The following is a 20,742-nucleotide window of genomic DNA, read 5'->3' as shown; positions in this document are numbered from 1 at the left end:
ATGAGTTTCTTGAAGTATGTTCCACCGTAAAATACAAGGACATGCCGGAAGAGGTCTTAAGGCTTAAACTTTTTCCATTCACCCTTAAAGACAAGACAAAATATTAGTTTAACAATCTTAGGCCTTTTTCAATAACTTCTTGGGCAGAAATGCAACAAGAGTTCTTGAAGAAATACTATCCGACTTCTAAGACCAATGCCATGAGAACTTCAATTAGGGAATTTTTATATGGGGATGGGGACACATTTCATGAGGCATGGGAACGCTTTAATGAATTGCTTAAGAAGTGTCCACATCATGACATGCCCAAATGGCAATTAGTTTAATATTTCTTTGAGAGCTTATCGGATAATTACAAGGGCATGGTTTATGCTTCCATGGGTGGCTCTTACATTGATAGGCATGAGGATGACGTGTGGCGTCTTTATGAGAGCATGAGTGAAAATTCTTTGCATCATACTTTATCTTCAATGAATGGTAGAAATTCTAGTGGTAGGAAAAGTGTTGGCTTACATCAAGTCGACCACTCCAATGAAATTGCCGCCGAAATGAAATCATTATCTCAAAGGTTTGATCAATTTTTTATCAACCAAAACTCGGCGAATCAAGTATCTTGTTTCCCTAACCATTCTTATCATGCATCTAAAGAGACCTGTATGACTTGTTCAAGTTTTTTATATTCTACTTCCAATTGTCCCCATGGACATATGCGAAGTGAGCATTATGAACAAGCAAATGCTGTTTTTGCTAATCAAGGGAACTATCCTTATGGCAATCACTATAATCCTAGTTGGAGGAATCACTTGAATTTCTCTTGGAAAAGCCAAGGGGTGGGCTCAAACCCTTCCTAAGGTGGTTTTCAAGGAAAGTACATTCCACCTCCACTACAAAGCCAAGTTTCCCAAGGTTTTAGATCATCATACCAATCACAAGGAAACCAATTCTCTAATTCTCATTTCTTAATCAACCATCATATTCCCAAGGAAATATTAGAAGTCCAGCTTTTGAAGAGAAAGTTTTGACCGCTTTGGGCACTTTAGAAGCAAACACACAATTACTTCATTCTCATTCTCAATCCATTGCAAAGCTAGAAACCCAAGTAGGGCAAATAGCTAGCACTTTAAATGCTAGAGAGAAAGGAAAATTGCCTTTAAATGCCCCACAAAAGAAACAATGTGTTGTGGAGACTCATTCCTCATTGAAAGGTCACACAATAGAGTATGTCAATGCGGTGACTACCTTGAGCAGTGGAAAGATTGTGGACAACTAAGTGGGTATGCCCAATGAAGAGAGTGAACCGGTGCAACCACAAGTTGACACCCGTCCCGTTTCATATCCTATTCATCCTTCATTGCATGTGCATGACCATATAAATGAGAATGTATCGAAAAGTGATTTGAAAAGTGATTTTGAAAAAAAAGATGTACAAAATGATTTGAAAACTTCTTGTGTTGAAGAGACTTCAAAGAAAAATTGTGAAAAGGTTTTTGAATGAAAAGCTCCATTCCCAGATGCCTTAAAAGGATCCATTTCAAATGACAAGCAAAAGGCCAAAGCAAATGAAATTAGGGAAGTGTTTAGGCAAGTGAAAGTTAATCTTCCACTTTTGGATGCAATCAAGCAAATTCTGGCTTATGCCAAATTCTTGAAAGACTTGTGCAGCCAAAAGAGGAAGAACAAAAGCCAAACACCTAGAAAAGTGGTCCTAACCCAGCAAGTAAGCTCAATTTTGCAGCATAACACTCTTCCAAAGTTTAAGGACCCCGGTTCACCTACCACTTCATGTATCATTGGTGATCATATCATTAATCAGGCTCTTCTTGACCTAAAAGCAAGTGTTAATCTTCTTCCATACTCGGTATATGTCAAATTAGGCTTAGGAGACTTGAAACCGACGTCGGTAGTTTTATAACTTGCCGACCGATTAATCAAAAAGCCTAGGGGTATTATTGAGGATGTCTTGATTAAAATTGATAAATTCTTCTTTCCCATTGATTTTGTTGTCATTGACACGGAACCGGTCCCAAATCCTAAGAGCTAAATTCCTCTTATCCTTGGCCGTCCTTTCTTAGCAACCGTGAATGCCAACATTAATTGTAGGACGGGGATAATGAAGATTTCATTTGGCCACATGAAGGTAAAGTTGAATATTTTTAATCCAACCCCCAACTCATTTGACAAGCATGAAGAGATTAATGTTGTAGAGAAATGTCATGACCTTAAAAGTGAAGGAATTGAGTTTTTGTGTGAGACCAAAGTTTCAAAAAGTCCATCTTCAACCTTGAAATCAAAGAAAGTTGTCTCAAAATCTTGTTTTGAAAGGGTGTGGAAGCCCAAAGATTGTTTTGACCAAGGACCGAAAACGTTTTTTGAGCTTAATCCAACAAGTTCCTTAAAGAACAATTTGTTGGGTGGAGTTCAAAGCACTTATCACCCCATTGAGGAGGGGATGCACTACAAGATGTTTGATCTGAGCTAAAAGAGCCAACGTCTTGTTAGAGACGTTTAAGACATTTCCTAGGGTGTCAAAACTCTATTCCTCCCTCATTTCTATCTTTAATTTCATTTCTTGCGAAGTCTAGATATTGGCTTTGGGTTCATATGCATTCCTAGGAACTGTGATTAGGATTGCATGCACTTTTATGTTAAAATTAAGCATTTTTCATAAGTTTGATCGATCTCAAAATGAGTTCGATCGATCGAACTTCCCACCTGCATCAAACCTGTATCCAAATCACTCTCTGTCCAATGGTTCGAACAAAACCTGCATATTTCAGCTCTCTGTCCCATTGTTCGAACTTGTTCCTAGATCGATCTAAACTTCTTCGATCAATCCAACTTCAACTTGGATCGATCTGCAGTTCCAACACTTAGAAAATTTTTGAACCTGCATCAAACCTGCATCCAAAAGCCTCTTTGTCTCATCGATCAAACATTTCTTCAATTCTATGCATTTTCGATTGATCGAAGGCATTCTGTGATCGATCTTGGGGAGATCGATCGTTGTTCTTTGTTTTTCAATTTTGACTTTATTTTGACTTTGTTTTAAATTTCAAAAACAAAAAAAAAAAAAAAATCCAAAAAATATATATATTTTATTATTTTTATTTTCCAAAAATATATTTATATATAAATCAAAATTAAAAAAAATTACAAAAATACTTTGTCACTTAAGAGGAGAGATCGATGTCAGTTCGATCGATCTGAGGATTCAGTTCGATCGATCGAACTGGCAAGGGAATGTTTTTTAAAATCGATTCAGGATCATTCGATCGATTTAATAAGAATCGATCTCAGACCCTCGTTCCCCCTTCACTGCTACATCCTAACTCTTCCCCATCTCTATCGAGACTCTGGCGAGCATCCTAGGCATCGAATCTCTCTCTCTCCTCTCGGATCTTGATTCGCATCTCACCCCCTTTGCATCTCCACTTATCTCTTCACTCCTGTGAGATCCGAACCTCATCTCTTTGATTCAAGCTTAGATTTGATGCATACATGTTCTAAATGATTAGATCTAAGTTGTTTTCATGATGAATACCTCCATTGATGAAGCTTTGAGCTTTTTGTATTTATATGTATATATGTCTTTGTATTTTTCGTGATTTTGATTCGATTTTTGGAATATGGGCCGAACCAAGTGACCCAATAGGTTGATTTGTTGTGTTGATAGGCCCACGACCATGTTCGTGAAGGCCCCGTGCCATCCACGTCACAGATCTGTGGCTTTTCGAATTTCACTTCACAGTTCGATTGATCGAACTTTTTATTTGATCAATCTGTAACAGATCGTTCTCACTCATTCTTGATCGATCGAACTTGAATCGATCTCACATTTTTGTGATCGATTGAACTTCACAGATTTGTTTTACACATCTCACACACCATCTCTTGTGTTTCATGCCATCTCATACATGCCCAATGCCTATGTTTTCCACATTGGATGCATTCCATACTTATATTGTCTAGCATATTTCACATCCTGTCACTTATTCCTTGTCACTTAAATAGATTCATGTTCCCTATCTATTTTGTCTATCCTATTTGACATACATAATTCTATGAACTGTGCTTTAATTCTTTATATTGGCACTGACTTCCTTTGCAAGTTTTTCCTTTTATTTTGCAGACCAAGGCTAGGGTTAAGACTGTAGCCAGCGAACACTATCACTGCAGGGGCAGGCAGAGTTTGGACAATGAGGCTGGTCCATCTCATGCCCAGGAGCCCACTCCACCTCAGTCTCCAGCTGACAGCAACCTACAGTCTTCAAACGGAGCATCTTCTTCACAGGGTGATGCTGAGGCTGAGCACATACCATCTCCACCACCACCGCCAGCTCAGCCAGCCCAGGAGTTAGACTGGCCATTACATAGATACTCATGCCTTCGAGTGGCGCATGAGTCGGTCTTTAACACAGACTTCTTTTCCTGATCGGTGCTTACCCGGTCAACATATGATGATATCTTCAGATGGGGCATCTCAGCCATACTAGCCCCTGTCTCATACTCAGTGTACCCGAGGTTGGTCCGAATGTTTTTCCTAAATCTCCGACCTGCCCCGAGTAACTTGGCGGAGTTGCGGACCACCATTAACGGCTACCCGATCTGCATCACTGAGGACACATTGTCTAGATCTTGCCAGTGTCCACACGTCTGCCCTCCAGAGCTACAGGACACATATCCTACTCTCTACAGGCCATCATATGCAGACATGGCCATTTTACTCATAGGTCACTATACTGGTGATGAGACCTATGCCACCCAGACCTATCTTCTAGATGACCTGTGGTTTTTTAACTCTATCCTGTTCCGTAACATCTTCATGGCCAGCCATAAGACACAGAGGCGTGGCGACTATTTGACAGCTCTGGACGTATTCTATACAGGGCATTGGCTATCTATCCCAGTGCTCATCTAGAGTGTCATGATGAAGCTGTATGTCTACCATATCAGCAAGGCCAAGCCCAAAAGGGCTAAGTATCTTCCATTTGGCCATCTCATCACCCAAATTCTACGAGACCAACGCTATCCCTTCCAGCCACGGGAGCAGACTGAGTCTAGGGCTTGTTCTTTCAAGAAGAAGGACTGGGATAAGAGCTACAATGCTCTTATCAAGAGTCTGAGGGACGATGTTGTAGAGGCAGTTGAGGAGTTAGAGGCAGGGGAGCAGGCAGTAGTAGCAGCAGACCCGGTAGTGGACGATATACCAATCGATCTGGATGCTGTACACATGGACATTGATTTAGAGCAGCCTGTAGAGGACGCAGAGCAGCACTCTCCAGCTGGGTCACCCATTTATGATGCGAAGCAGGCTCAGGATCATCATTCTCCTGCTCTAGCGGTACCTGAGGCTCTAGCACAGACACCCGGCTTTGGAGAGCGACTCCAGGCTTTAGAGGATGCTGTAGTATCTATCCACGCCGACACGGTCTCTATCCGAGAGGATGCTGTCTCCATTAGAACTAATATTGATTCCCTTCGCACAGATGTCATGACCGCATTTACAGATCTATCCAGAGACATCCGCGGAGTGCGATCTGCCCGTCCTACCTCCTGCACTTGATCTTTCCATATAACTGTCATATCTGCATACTTTTGATACTGTTATATTATTCTTGCAGCCGTGTCTGTCGGCTTTGATACTGGATGTACTGTACTTTATTTTTTTTGTTTTTTTTTTTTGTTTATATATGTTTTTTGTATGGATGTCATATTTTCATATTCTTATAGCTATCTGTTTAACTCTATCAGGTGCATCCCAGTGACTTCAGTGAGAGAGAGTACCGCCTAAAATTTTCAGGACCACCCTTATCCCTCTTTCACTATTTTATTTAACTATCCCATTTACAATTGCATGTCCACTGTGCACTGTTATTATCTCTTTTGTTATCTGATGAGTTTTATCCAAGTGCCAAAATTTCAGGACCACAGTTCATCCCAAGTTTGGGGGGGCTATGCCACCCACTTTGGATACTTCTGTCCCAGCCATTCTTTGCCTTAATTGCACTGGTATACTCTTTCCTTTTGTTCTTTTTTGCATATTGAGGACATTGTGCCATTTAAGTTTGGGGGTAATGGTGCTTTGCAGTGTTTGTTTTTAAATTCAAAATTTTGAGCATGACTTGTGCATTTGAGAGATTTTGTATGATTGGTCCATGCTAACTATGATTTTGATCGTTTGAGGACTATATTGCTTAAAATTTAAAAATTGCTTAACTTGAGAGTCCAATACTCCTGTATGCCTTGTGAATGCCATTTATGAGTAAATTTTTCGAACGATTGATATCTTGCTTACACTTGTGGTCTACATCATCATAATTTTGTGATTGTTTTGAGATTCACTCTAGGATTCTACACTAGCACAGGCGCACACTAGTATTTATTTGTGGGATACATGCTTTGTTGATTATTGAATTGGTTATATTCCAATTGGGCTAGCAGTGCATTGAAAACTTTCATTCTTGATAAAGGTGGATAACAACCCCTTTTCACTAAGTAGCCAGAATTCTAGCCTCATCAAGCACTAAACTTCTTGTGCCGAAGGCCCAAACTCTAGGTTAATAATTGAATACAAAAAATAAATAAATAAATAAAATAAAAGAAAGAAAGTTGCAAAAAGCAAATAAAAAGTGAGGACTTCTCCCAAAAGGTGAGAGTGGGAAATGATTAGACGTAGGTTGTATTGATTTGTAGCATAATTGATTTGAGCTCGTAAGTCCTTAGGGGTGTTTGAACACCTAGTGCCCTAAAGCCATTTGGTTTGGGAGTCATTGACCTAACGCTCGACCTCATGGATCGCTAGAAAGCTTAATAGATCAACACATTGCACCATGCTTCCATCTTTGATCCTTAAAAAAAAAAAAAAAAAAAAAAAAAAGAAAAAAAATCGAGTGAAAATAATAAGCGCACCTAGAACAATAAAGCTTTAATAAAAGGTCCACTTTTTGTCTTGATGATCGGTACTAGATTTGTGTGCTAGTTTGAGGGTAAGGATGTGATTAATTATTTACTTGGCTAAGATAGCAATATATTTGATGTCGGTCCACTAAAAAAGGATTCTAGAGTTGTTTTGATTTGCATGATCATTTTCTTAATGTGTGGAGGACCATACTTGCTTGCTTGGTGTCGAAATTTTGGGAGATTGCTTAGAAATGTTTGAAAAATTGCATACTTGGGGTAATTTTCTCCAAATGCTTGTTTGCAATATTGGTGTCTCTTTTGAAAGAATGAGCTTAATGTTTGTGGGTATCATTTCTGGAAACCCTCACGAGACTTTAGTCATCCACTAGGGATAACCTAGGGGTTTAAAAGGCTTGTTATATATACTAAATATAATCGTGTTCCCTACGAAAGTGGCGTTATCCATTTATTGCTTTCTAGTTCATAGTTGTATAGTTGTTCATTTCATTCCTTTACTTTCTAGTTCATTCATAGGGACTAGCAATATTTAAGTTTGGGGGTGTGATGAGCACTAAATAGTGCGTATTTAAACCCCTTAAACTTAGGTATTCTAGAACCTTTATCTATCTTATTTTACCGCTTTAGATTGATTTCGTGTTATTTCCATTTTTAGGTACTTGTCCCTAAAATAAGCTAACTCAGCCAAATAAGAGCGTAATTGAAACAATTTTGGAATGAATCAAAGAAAGGAGCAAAGTAAAGCAAAAGGAAGCAAAGCGTGGAATTTCAGCAACTTCGATCGATCTCAAGAAAAGTTCGATCGATCTCAGCACTTCAAGATAGATCCAGGCCATGATGTCATCTTCAGAGATCCCAAAAGTTCGATCGATCCAACATCATTCTCTGACTGATCGAACTTTCTTGTCCTTATCCACATGCCAGATCTTATCCAGCTGTACCATCCTACCAACCACTTTTGTCCTTTTCCCAAAAATATCTTCAAAATATCTCAGATTTGCTTTTATCCAAAAAGGCGCCACCATTGAGGATCGATTCAGCTTCAATTCGATAGATCTTAGCCATGTTCGATTGATCTCACCTCAAGTTCGATCGATCGAACTTCCCAAATCTCGAGAAAAATCCAAATTCCAACTCATTAAAAGTTGTCTCATATCCAATCATTAGAGGATTATTGGTGTACGAACCCAACTTATTTGGGGTGATTTTTGACCTACCTATATAAGGAATATAAGCCACTTTTACACATGTAGATATACTTAGAGAATATAATACTTAGTGAGGAAGCAAAGGAGAGGAGGAGGCTAGAGACACCATTGGAGACTCTTCATCAACCAAGGAGCAGATTTCTTCCATGGAGCTTGCCCTTGAGGGTTGGAGGACATCATCCATGAGTGGCTAGACATCCTCCTTGGGCAAGAGTTAGCCCTAAGCATGCTTTCTATATCTTGATTTATGTATTTTTGAGGGTCTTTGTATTGTGATACATGTTTTGACACTCTTATATATATAGATCTTGTTTATTCAATGATTTATATGGTTTAATGCTACAATTGATTATTTCCTTCTATCCATATGTCTATGTATGCTAGAATAGATGTTCATGTGTTTGTCTCTATTTCTTGTATTATTAATGCATGTCTATGTGTATTGATGTTATAGATCTAGAGATTGTCAAGACATAGTACTTAATGGAATGATCTTGTGGTTTATTTGATGGTTCATACTCATTTCTTGATGGATTGTACCTCTCCCTTAGTTTAATTAGTTTAATTTCATGTCATTAGCTTAATTGTAGTGTAGTTGTAGTTTAGATGTTAAATGGGAAGACAATCCATGCTTGTTGTTGATGTTCTATACTTATGAAAGCAAGTAACATATTTCTCAAACCTTGTGATGTGTTTGGATTGTGAGCTTAAAGAAAGGATTAATGGCTTAATTTGATATGTTGTGCTATCCACCATGTTGTTTAGACAATATATGCTTAATTTGTAGTCCATGTTTGTTGGAACAACCACACACACACACTTTGTAGCAATACATGTTTTTTCCCCTCATTAATCATTCATTAAGGGTGTAGAAAAGTATACTTAGTGGTGGCCTCTAAACCCCAAGATCTCTTTCTCTTTATTGCATTATTGTTTACTTTAGTTTAATTCGCATCTAGTGTAATTCAACCAACCAATCACTACTTTGATCACTCGACCTACTAACCCTAATCTTGATTCCTCAACCTAGTACGACCCTCAATCCCTTGGGATGATCCCTTCTCACTCATACTACATAGTATAGGTGTTAAGCGGTTTATAAATTTAAAGTGTGATACCCACTTGACACTAATTTCCAAACTCAAAGTGTTATGCATTATTTTGTGCATACGCTCGAGAAGTCATCAGGTATCCTCAAGAAGGAAAAGGAAAAAGTGAAAAATAGAGCACTCTTATTGCCGTCCGAACCTTGGTGTTCGATGGACAATAATATCTTCAACCTTCAATTAATCGCGTTTATATGCCTGTCCGGCAGCATAATAAATAATATAATGTTGTTCATATGTACCTAGTGCTGATTTTTAGTTGATAGATTCAATTTTTTTTTTGTTTATTTAGACATCTTTTTCAATTAAGACTCTTGTTTGGACATAAAATATTTTTCAAAAAATATTTTTTTTTTTATTTTTTGATGTTTGGTTGCCGTAAAATATTTACGAAGAAATAAAATATTAAAATTTAACAAAAATAATATTTCCAAAAATTTTCAGCAACGTATTTTACATGCCCCGCCCAATGGACTCGACCTCAACCTCGATGTATACCTCTGCCAAACACAGACAAAGTAAAAATAAAAATATATTTTACCTGAAAAAAAAAATTATTAATAAGCGCCGAATATTACATATTCAAGTGCCCTTTCTTGCATTAGTTAAATCCATTATTAGAGTATAATGTACAGTTTTAATTCATTTGAGTATTTCTTTTTGATTTTAGGTATTTTTCCTGAGAATGATCAAAGAAGCGGTTTTGACATCACTTGTGTTGAAACACGTGCGCCGTGCCGGGGAGTCATCTTTTGGACCGAACCTCTTATGTTGCAGTTTTTGCGAAGCCATGGCTTAGTGTTCATTGTGCTTCTTAGATGGAAGCATGTCCACGATCTGGTTGGATGAAGCTTACAAGAAGCATGGTCAAAGCTGCAAAGGGCAAGCTCCCGCGGGCGCTCGCCGCGCCACCGCAGGTGCCTGCCGCGCCCCTCTACTCTCTACCAGCTTTCGCGGGCCCTTGATTAGCCCCTGCAGAAGCTCCCGCGAGCCACTGCGGGCGCCTGCTGCGCCATCGCTGGGGCCCGCCAAACACTCCAGCATTGCCCTCGCTAACCCAAGCCCCGACGGGCGCCTGCCGGCGCCTCGCGGATTCCCGTGGAACTGCAGCAGGTAGTTCAACTGCCCCTAATTTTCAGTGTTTTGGTGCCCTTATTCTTCTTTTGTGTGGTCTAGCTTCATGTAAAGGGGGGAGCTCGGGATTTTGAGTATGGGGAGTAGGTTTTGAGTGTATATAGAGGGGAAGCTCATTATTTTGGATATATCTCTCATATTTTGGGAAGCTAGAGAGAAGTTGGAGAGGTTTTTGTGTTCTTGGAGTTAAGGTGCAGCAATGGAGTGTTCTTCTTCATTCTCTTCCTTCCTAGCATTAATGGGTAACTAAATCTCCATCTAGGGAGGTGATGAAACCCTTCCTTGTAAGCATGTTTAATTTTTTATTTATTTTGGGGAATGAAATGTATGTATGGCCAAGTTCTATAATCTAGAGCATATTACAATTTGTAATGAATGTTTTTAATTATAAATGATCATATTGAATCAAATATTCTTATCTTAGATTATTTATTCTCATGGTTGTATGGCTAGTATTTTCATAGTGACAATGGAAACAAGATTATGGAATGGTTTTAATGGCATGGTTTTCGGGAAATTTGTTAATCCATTGCTTAAGACTTTCTTTTGATGGGTTAATCTTGTATCTTGATTCTATGTGCCTTTACCATTTAATTAGGGGTTTGATAATTTCTAGCTTAGTGAGTATGTCTAAGGTTACACCATAGTCTAGGTAGCTCAAGCATGTGAAGCTTTGATAGGTTATTCTTACCTTGTGATTAAATGAATTTCTTGAAGATATTGTAGTAATTATGTGTTGCTATGTATCATGGTCATGTATGTACATTAATTCCCCAAATCAATCATATACTTAGCATGTGTAAAAGGTTGGAGTGGATTCACTTCCCTAGACCTCTCTATCTATATCTTTTCTTTCTAAACTCCTTGCAATTTAATATTTTATGCACTTTTCAATTCATAATCTTAGTGACAATCCAACAAATCCTCTAGAACCCCCTTTATCATTCTAAAAATGACTCTAGACACCTAAGTTGCCATAAACTAGCAATCCCAGTGGTTCGACTTACTTGACCAATAACCCTATTTTACAATGATTTGTGCTATTGCAAAAGGGTTGATTTATAAATTGTAATCAACTCGTTAATCAATTTTTGGCGCCGTTGCCGGGGACTGCACACTGTTTAGCAACCGAAGTTCTAGGGTTAATTTTGGTTTGATTGTTAATATTGTGATTTGTGAATATTTCTTGTGCGATTTTAACCATCTTGGTGTTGAAAGTTGTTTGTGAGATTCTAGGGACTTGATGCTCGTCGAGGGAACGCTAGCAAATTTGTAAGTCTATAGGACTCAAGGTAAGTCTCTTGGCCTTTTAGTTTCGAAATTGTTAATATTGTGCATGTGTAAATTTGGTGATACTTAAGTTGTGAAGCCCTTGTCGAGGCTATTGTCTTGTTTATTTTCAATTGCAAAGCATCGGTCCTTGTTGTGGCCATTTAATTTCTGTCTTGATAATTGAGGAGAAAGGGAACATCATATGTGGAGTTGATGGTGATGAATTATTGTATTGATTGTAGGGTGTGTTGTTGATGTTTGGCCATAGATCACTCTCCTTATCAACTTTAGAATCGCCAGTTGGTATAAATTCTCTTGAAAGAACTCTTAGACGAACCCTTAGGGAATCTTCTCATATAAGAGAGCTTAAAACTGAATTTAACACAATGAATGAAAATGTAGGAAATATCGGGACCACTTCATCCCTACCACTTATGCTTCTCCCTCTTGTAGAAAATGTGGGGTGTGTTGTTAATGTGGTTCCCATGACTCTTAGGGACCACTTCATCCCTACCACTTATGCTTCTCCCTTTTGTATAATAATGTGAAATATTGAGGCCGCTCAATATGAAATCAAATCTAACACCATCCAAACACTCCCATCTTTTCATGGCTTTAAAAATGAGGACCCTTATAAGCACCTTGATGAATTCCTTGAAATATGCTCTACCATCAAGCTGAAGGGCTTTCCTAATAATGCTCTCCAATTGCATCTCTTCCCATTCTCATTAAAAGAACAGGCAAAGTATTGGTTGAACTCCATTGCTGTAAATTCCATCACCACGTGGGCTCAACTGCAGCAAGAATTCTTAAAGAAATATTATCCAGTGAGTAAAACCAATTTAATGAGACGTTCCATTCTTAGCTTTTCACAAAGCGAGGGGGAACAATTCCATGAGACTTGGGAGAGATTTCAAGACCTCTTAAGGAAATGTCCGCACCACTTAATTCCAAAATGGCAATTGATGCAAGCCTTCTATGCTGGGTTAACCGACCCACATAGATTCATGGTTGACTCATCTTGTGGAGGGATGTTCATGTCTAAAAGTGTGGATGAGGCATGGACCTTACTTAAAAATTTGAGTGAAAACTCATTGCAGCATAACTCTCGTAGTGGTCCAACCTCAACCAATACAAAGAACACCAACCCTTGTCAACCAAAAACACTGAGGGAGGAATCCTCCCAGGTGAATGCCATAACTCATAAATTCTATCAATTGATGGCACCACATTTCTCCCCCTCTTTGTCTCAAAATTCGGCAAATGCGGTTTGTGCATCATGTACTAGTCCATTCCATATCTCAGAAGATTGTCCCACACCAGAACAATTTCCTAATTCCAATCAAGAGCAAACAAATGCAATGTGTTCAAGGCCTGGAGAAAATCCATATTCCAATACTTACAATCCCGGATGGAGAGATCATTGGAATTTCTCGTAGAGGCAACATGCCCCACAAAATTCAAATTTTCAAAATCTAGGGCAACAAAATCAACCCTCTTCTCAATTTCAAAATAGGCAATTTCAGGCCTCTTCAAGCTACCGTCCTCCATATAATCCAAATGTCTCCAATCAACCCCATGTGTTCCCAACTGATGAAATTGTGGCTGCAAACAAGCAAATGATGGAATCATTGAATAAGCAAATGATGGATTCCAACAAGCAACTCTTGACATCTTTGCAACCCACTCTCCAAATGGTTCATTCTTATACTCAGTCCATAGCTAAGCTTGAGAATCAAGTGGGTCAAATAGCTAACTCCATGAATCAATTGCTCCAAAAGGACAAGGGTAAGCTTCCCGCTCAACCATTTGAAAATCCTAGAGGGATGCATGTGATTGACGAAACCCTTCCTCCGAGTGGGCTAATTCATGAATAAGTCCAAGCAATCACCACCCTTAGGAGTGGTCGTGTTATTGACAATAAGGTTGATGGAAACAAGGATGAGAAAAATTCTCCTTCGAAAAATCCAAATCCAAGTATCAGCACTTCTAATCCAAATCCTACTCATAAAAATCCCAAGCTTGTCACCCCAAATGTGGAAACTTCTTATGAGCCTAAAGCTCCATTTCCTCAACGTCTCCAAGAGTCGACACATATTGGGAACAAGAATTGCAAAATTTAAGACATGTGGGAAGCTTTCAAGCAAGTAAAGATCAACTTGCCTCTCTTGGATACTATAACACAAATCCCTCCCTATACAAAATTTCTCAAGGATTTGTGCACTTAAAAGCGCACTTCCAAAAATCATTTGCCAAAGAAGGTGAGATTAACTAAAAATGTGAGTGCAATCATTTAACACAGTGCTCCTCTAAAGTATAAGGATCCAGGTGCTCCAACTATCTCATGTGCCATTGGTGACAACAAGATAGAAAGGGCCCTCCTTGACTTAGGAGCTAGTATAAATTTGATTCCATATTCAATTTACTTACAGCTTGGGTTGAGAGATCTAAAGCCAACTTCCGTGGTCTTGCCGCTTGCCGATAGATCGGTCAAGCACCTACGAGGCATTCTTAAGGATGTCATTATCAAAGTGGACAAATTCTACTTTCCGGTAGACTTTATGGTTCTTAACACAGAACCGGTCCATGACCCAAAGAAGCATATTCCCGTGATCCTCGGTAGGCCAATTTTATCTACGGCTAACGCTTCAATTAATTGCTAAACCGGGGTGATGGATATCGCCTTTGGAAATATGCAAGTCAAACTCCACATCTTCCATGCAACTCAACATCCTTCCGATGAGGATGATTGTTTCCTTATCGATGTGGTAGAAGAAGTGGTCGAAGAATCTCTCCCCTTCATTCTAAGCAAAGATCCTTTGGAAACTTGCATGTCTCATTTCAACTTCTCAAACTTTGATATTGACCAATCAATCCAAGAAGTAAACTCCTTGCTTGACATTAATGCTGTCATGGATACTCCTCCTTGGAAATTTCCAAAAGAACCGCTTCCTAAACTTTCTTCTACTCCTCCAGTCCCTTCCTTGAAGTCTCCTCCACAACTTGAGCTAAAGCCCTCCCGGTGCACCTCAAATATGTGTTTCTTGGTGCAAATCAAACTCTTCCAGTCATCATTACTTCTGACCTTTTAAAGGATCAAGAAACTAGCCTTTTAGCGGTGCTACAAGAGCACAAAGAAGCTATTGGCTGGGCAGTGGCTGATTTAAAGGGAATCGACCCTTCTATTGCATGCATCGCATTCATATGGAGGAGGACGCTAAACCTTCTAGAGAGGTGCAGCGCTGGTTGAATCCCAACATGAAGGAAGTGGTCATGAAAAAAGTGATCAAGCTATTGGATGCAGGAATCATCTACCCTATCTCCGATAGCAAATGGGTGAGTCCCACTCAAGTTGTTCCTAAGAAATCCGGCCTCATCGTCGTTGAAAATTCTGCGGGAGAGCTCGTGCCACAACGTACCACCACCGGGTGGCATGTGTTCATTGACTACCAGAAACTTAACTCTACCACTAGGAAACATCATTTTCCACTCCCATTCATTGATCAAATCCTAGAGAGGTTAGCTGACCAAAGCTTCTATTGTTTCCTTAATGGTTATTCCGGCTATAACCAAGTGGCAATTGATCCACAAGATCAAGAGAAGACCACATTCACATGCCCTTTCAGAACTTTTGCTTATAGACGCATGCCTTTTGGGCTATGCAATGCACCGGCCATGTTCCAAAGATGCATGATGTCCATATTTTCGTATATGGTTGAAAAATTCTTAGAGGTATTCATGGACGATTTTTCCGTCTTTGGATCCTCCTTTGACTCGTGTCTCCAAAATCTATCTCTTGTACTTTAAAGGTGCAAGGAAACAAATCTCATTCTCAGTTTGGAGAAAAGTCACTTTATGGTCCAAGAAGGCATTGTTTTAGGACATGTCATTTCAAAAAGGGGAATTAAGGTTGACAAAGCCAAAGTGGAGTTAATCTCTAATCTCCCTCCTCCAAATTCGGTCCGTCAAATCCGCTCCTTCCTTGGACATGCTGGTTTCTATCGACGCTTCATCAAAGATTTTAGCAAAATCTCTCGGCCCTTGTGTACTCTTCTTGCCAAGGACGTTCCATTTAATTTTGATGAAGCTTGTATGGAAGCTTTCGTAAAACTACGCACTCTTCTCTTATCCGCCCCAATCATGAAACCGCCTAATTGGTCTCTTCCATTTAAGATCATGTGTGATGCATCTGATTATGCATTAGGTGCGGTTTTGGGCCAACGTGTGGAAAACTTCCATACGTCATCTATTATGCTAGCAAGACTCTCTCCGATGCTCAGTTAAATTACACCACCACTGAGAAAGAATTGCTAGCTGTGGTGTATGCCTTGGATAAATTACGTTCCTATCTTCTCGGATCCAAGGTTATTGTCTTCTCGGATCATGCCGCTCTTAAGCATTTGCTGGCTAAAAAAGAGACCAAACCCCGTCTAATTCAATGGATACTCTTCCTTTAAGAGTTTGACATTGAAATTCGGGATAAAAAAGGGACCGACAATGTTGTCGCAGACCATCTCGCTCGTTTACTCATTAAAAAATCTTCTGAAATTTGCTGCAGTCCGTGATTCCTTTTCGGATGAGCAACTTTTTCAGATTTCCCATTCCAGTCTCCCTTGGTATGCGGATATTGTTAACTATCTAGCGATTGGCAAAATTCCATCCAATTGGTCCAAATAAGAGAAAGACAGGTTCTTCTCCCAAGTTAAACATTTCTTTTGGGAAGATCCGGAGTTGTTCAAATATTGCCCGGATCAAATCATCCGGAGATGCATTCCCGACAATGAAACCACAAGTGTCCTAAATTTCTGCCATACTCTTGCTTGTGGGGGACACTTTAGTGCCACAAAGACCGCCGACAAAGTCCTTCAAAGCGGATTTTATTGGCCATCCATGTTTCGGGATGCATACAATTTCTGTAAATCTTGTGAGCGATGTCAACAGCTCAGATCCATGTCCAGGAGGGACATGATGCCCCTCACTCCCATCTTATTCATAGAAATTTTTGATGTGTGGGGGATTGACTTCATGGGACCATTTACATCTTCTTATGGCTATGAGTACATCCTTGTAGCGGTGGATTATGTTTCCAAGTGGGTTGAAGCTGAAGCTACCAAAACCAATGATCATAAAATAGTGATTAACTTCATTCAGTCCAACATTTTTAGTCGTTTTGGTACGCCCCGAGCAATCATTAGTGACGGTGGAACTCATTTCTGAAATTGTTACCTTAAATTCATCCTCTCCAAGTACTCCGTCCTTCACAAGGTTGCCACACCTTACCATCCTCAAACAAGTGGTCAAGTAGAAGTATATAATCGGGAGATTAAGCACATCTTGGAAAAAATGGTTCGACCAGACCGTAAAGATTGGTCATTAAGACTAAACGATGCGCTTTGGGCTTACCAGACAGCTTATAAGACACCCATTGGCATGTCGCCATATTGACTTGTCTTTAGCAAGGCGTGTCATCTCCCCGTTGAACTAAAGCACCGTGCTTATTGGCCATAAAAAGGCTCAACTTTGATCTCAAACAAGCCGGCTTTACTCGTAAATTGCAACTCAATGAACTTGAGGAACTTCGAAATGATGCGTATGAAAGTGCCAAAATCTGTGAGGCAAAGACTAAAGCTTTTCATGACAAGCACATTGTCAAAAAGTCTTTTACCCCTAGACAAAAAGTTTGGCTTTTCAATTCTAGATTGAGACTCTTTCCCGGTAAACTCCGTTCGCAGTGGGATGGTCCATATATCATCATCGTTGTCTTTCCTCATGGTGCAGTCGAACTCCAAGATCCTACCAATGGATCTCTCTTCAAGGTTAATGGCCAACGGCTTAAGCCTTACATCGATGGCATAGTCCTTTTTCGAAAAGTTAAGAAAGTCCTATTGACGGACCCAATCTACGAGGATTAGTGCGATATGCAACGCCTAGTTCATCTAGCTATCGACATTAAATTTAGCATTCATGGAAGAAATTCTTTCATTTTTCGAGCTTCCTTCTTCTAAGTGCCTCGTTCTACAAATATTCTGGGAATTTGCTAAGTTTAACCAAAATGTGCACCTTTCTGGATTTGACTCATCTTGCATTCCATGGTCCCATTTGGTTTTTTTAGTCATTTTCAGGTCTCCGTACCACATCCGGAATTATTCCTAGTCTTTTAAGCATTTGGCTCATCTAATCCAAAAATTTAAATACCTTTCAGATTTCGTGACTCTCCCCTGGGCCGTTGATGCCAAATCCCATTCTGGCATTCCTGCAAAGCAACTAGAATCCTCCGCAATTCAAAAAATTCATATCCAAGTTGTTATTGATCCCATACTAGGCCTTGCAAGACCATCTTAAGCTGCACAAGGCAACTGCTGCGAGGCCTCGCGGGTGCCTGCCAAATTGGGCAGTAGCAAACCAGCCTCCGCGAGGCCCCGCCACGCCGCCTGGGCCCCCACCATCAGTTCAGCGGGCACCCACCTCGCGTCCGCGGGCGCCCACCGCCTTCGCTGGTAGGGTTTTAAATGGGCTTTTAAGCCCATTTTTCCAACTTTTTTTATTTTCCCTTTAACCCTTCCTTCTCTCCACTCTCACCCTCAACCCTTTCAAACACCTTCCTTCACCTCTTAATCTCTCACTCTCACTTTAATCTCATCAATTTCATCTATCTTCATCCATCCTCATCCTCATCATCTCCATCCCTAAGCTCCAACAAGAGAGCTTTTGGTTCATCAACTTGGGGTAAGTTTTCTTCTCCCTTTCTTTCAATTTGTGAATCAATGGAGGACGTGATTGATTATGTGGAGGGTTTGCAATTGTTTGGGGTTATGTTTTGTTGATTGCAGGTTAGAATTTTGGGGTTTTCGCATTTCTAACCTTATTTTTTCTCTCTTCCCAATTCTGCTGCACGCCAGGTGTTCGATAGAAGTCTTGAACCAATTTTCTTCCTTCTAATGGCTCCGAGGGTTGTTTCCAAGCGTGCTCGTTCATCTGAGGGCCCTTCTAATGTTCCTCCAACCCCAAATTAGGCTGAATGGCCAATTAAAACCGAAGCCAGATTCGACATTGCAAATACTTTCGAGAATAATTTGGAGACCGCATGGTCTGTCCACGAATTGAGGGCCCGTGGCCTCGCCTCTCTTTTCAAACCGCACGCTCATTCTTACTACCCATGTGTTGTTCGTCTATTCTACGTCAACATGTTCCACTCTTGTGAGGAACTGGACAAACTCAAAACCACCATTGATGGCTATGATTATGAATTCGACCTGGATAACCTTGCTGTGGCTATGGATTGCCCCTTGGTTTCACCGGTGGATGAGGTGGGCCTTCCCCTTTATGTTGAAGGTCCCGATCAGCTAACCTTAGCGGACATTGTGGGAGAAATTTGTCATGATCTATTCATCGGCAACAGAACCACAAGCACCAATAAATCTTTCTTACCATGCCGGCTATGGTTTCTCGATTCGGTCCTGGCCAAGAAAGTCCTACCCATGCCAGGCCATTCCAAGCGCAAGGGGGATTTTCTAAAAACCATCTACTATGCTGAAAAGGAGTGTTGGTTTTGTGTCCCATAGCTTATTTGGGACCAATTGCTTAAAATCTATAATGAATTAATCTTGGTTCGGTCACGCACCACCACCACCTGGGCATTCCCATTTCCATACCTTATTATAAGGTTGCTCAAAAATGCGAGGTTCTAAGCTCCTCATGGTGAGCAGAACAAGAAAAATGTGTTGAACTTCAACCTTGGGGTCTGGAAGTCTAGCACAGCTCAGCTTCAGATGTCCCGTTAGGCCCGCATTGGTGGCTAGTTGGATTGTGGTGCTCCGGTTCCCCCTGTGGCTCCTGCTCCTCCTGCTCATGACGCCCCCACTGCTCCAACTGCCCCTTTTATACCACCACCGGATGCCATGACTCACGCCGACTATCTTGCCTTGAATGCTTGTCTCGATGCCTTTTCCTTGCGCTTTGACGCCATAAAGGGTGCCATCCAGAAGACTCAGGAGAATCAAGAAATTCTGTAGGCTATGCTCCAGTCATTAATTAACCGGGCACCTGGTGCTTCCTCCTCTACTCCAATGGTGGAGTGCTTTCATGTTTTTCGTTTCATTTCCCTTTTCAGTAGTACTTTTTAGACTTATTTTGGGCCGTGTTTGGCATTTGCTTTTCAGTTTTTCTTTTGCACTTATTATTGCATCACTTTTGCTACTTTGCATGGATTATAGTTTTTAGTCGAATAAATTGCAGTTCTTTTCATTAAATTTAGATTCATATGATTCTAGCCTTGTATAGATATCTTTTGACAGGTTTTTGAAACCAAGTTTGGGGGCATGCTCGTGGAATTCACGAGCTGGCATATTTTTGCACCGCCACTCCAATCCTCTAAACTTGGTACTATTGTTCCTTTCCCCCTTTGTTCATTCTCTTTTCTTTTCCCTTGTCTTCTCACATTGGGGACAATGTGACATTTAAGTTTGGGGTTGCATGTGCATGCTATTACATTTTTGGTGCATGTGCATGTTATTGCAGTTTTGATATTTTTGCTCATTTTTTATGCTCGTAAGTTAATAAAATCATATTATTTAAAGCAATGATAGTGGAATCATGGAACTTTTTGAAGGTTGAAGCATGTGCTTAATACTTTGTGTATAGAAGCCAAGACAATTTTTTTTGAAAATAAAGAAACTTTTGAAATAAGCATGTTGATTCATAATCAGTTGGTATAAAAACTTCAATTAAATTTTCATCGGATTTCATACTCTGTTATGTTTCACATTGCACATTTGCACACTGGAAACCTAATTGTGAGGTATGCAACCCAAATTGACCCTGATCGGGACTCAGTGATTTGAATTAATGACCCTAATGAATGGATATCCTTGGCATAAGTAAAAAAAAAAAAAATCAATGACTAGTTGAAGTTCATAGCCTTTCCAACTCGAGTTATTAAGCCCTAGGAGTGTTTCTACACTTAGCACCCTAAAGCCATATGGCTTGGGAGTTGTTGGCCTAACACTTGTTACATAGGTTGGTTAGAAAGCTTAAAGAACTTAGACATTGCACGGTTGTTCAAAAATAAATAAAGATGGTTCGTCGAAATTCGTAGCCTTTCCAAT

General features: G+C 40.0%; 1 pseudogene; it reads right to left on the bottom strand.

Moving 5' to 3' along the window:
• Positions 1–205: 205 nt before the first annotated feature.
• Positions 206–304, bottom strand: LOC132267862 (small nucleolar RNA R71; annotated as a pseudogene).
• Positions 305–20,742: the final 20,438 nt, after the last annotated feature.

Source organism: Cornus florida, unplaced genomic scaffold, assembly GCF_030987335.1.
Source record: "Cornus florida cultivar Cherokee Brave unplaced genomic scaffold, ASM3098733v1 CherokeeBrave_3.0.0_Hap2_Chr07, whole genome shotgun sequence".
NCBI classification, from domain to species: Eukaryota; Viridiplantae; Streptophyta; class Magnoliopsida; order Cornales; family Cornaceae; genus Cornus; species Cornus florida.
The sequence above is the reverse complement of the archived record's forward strand: the minus strand, read 5'-3'. Positions and strand labels throughout refer to the sequence as shown.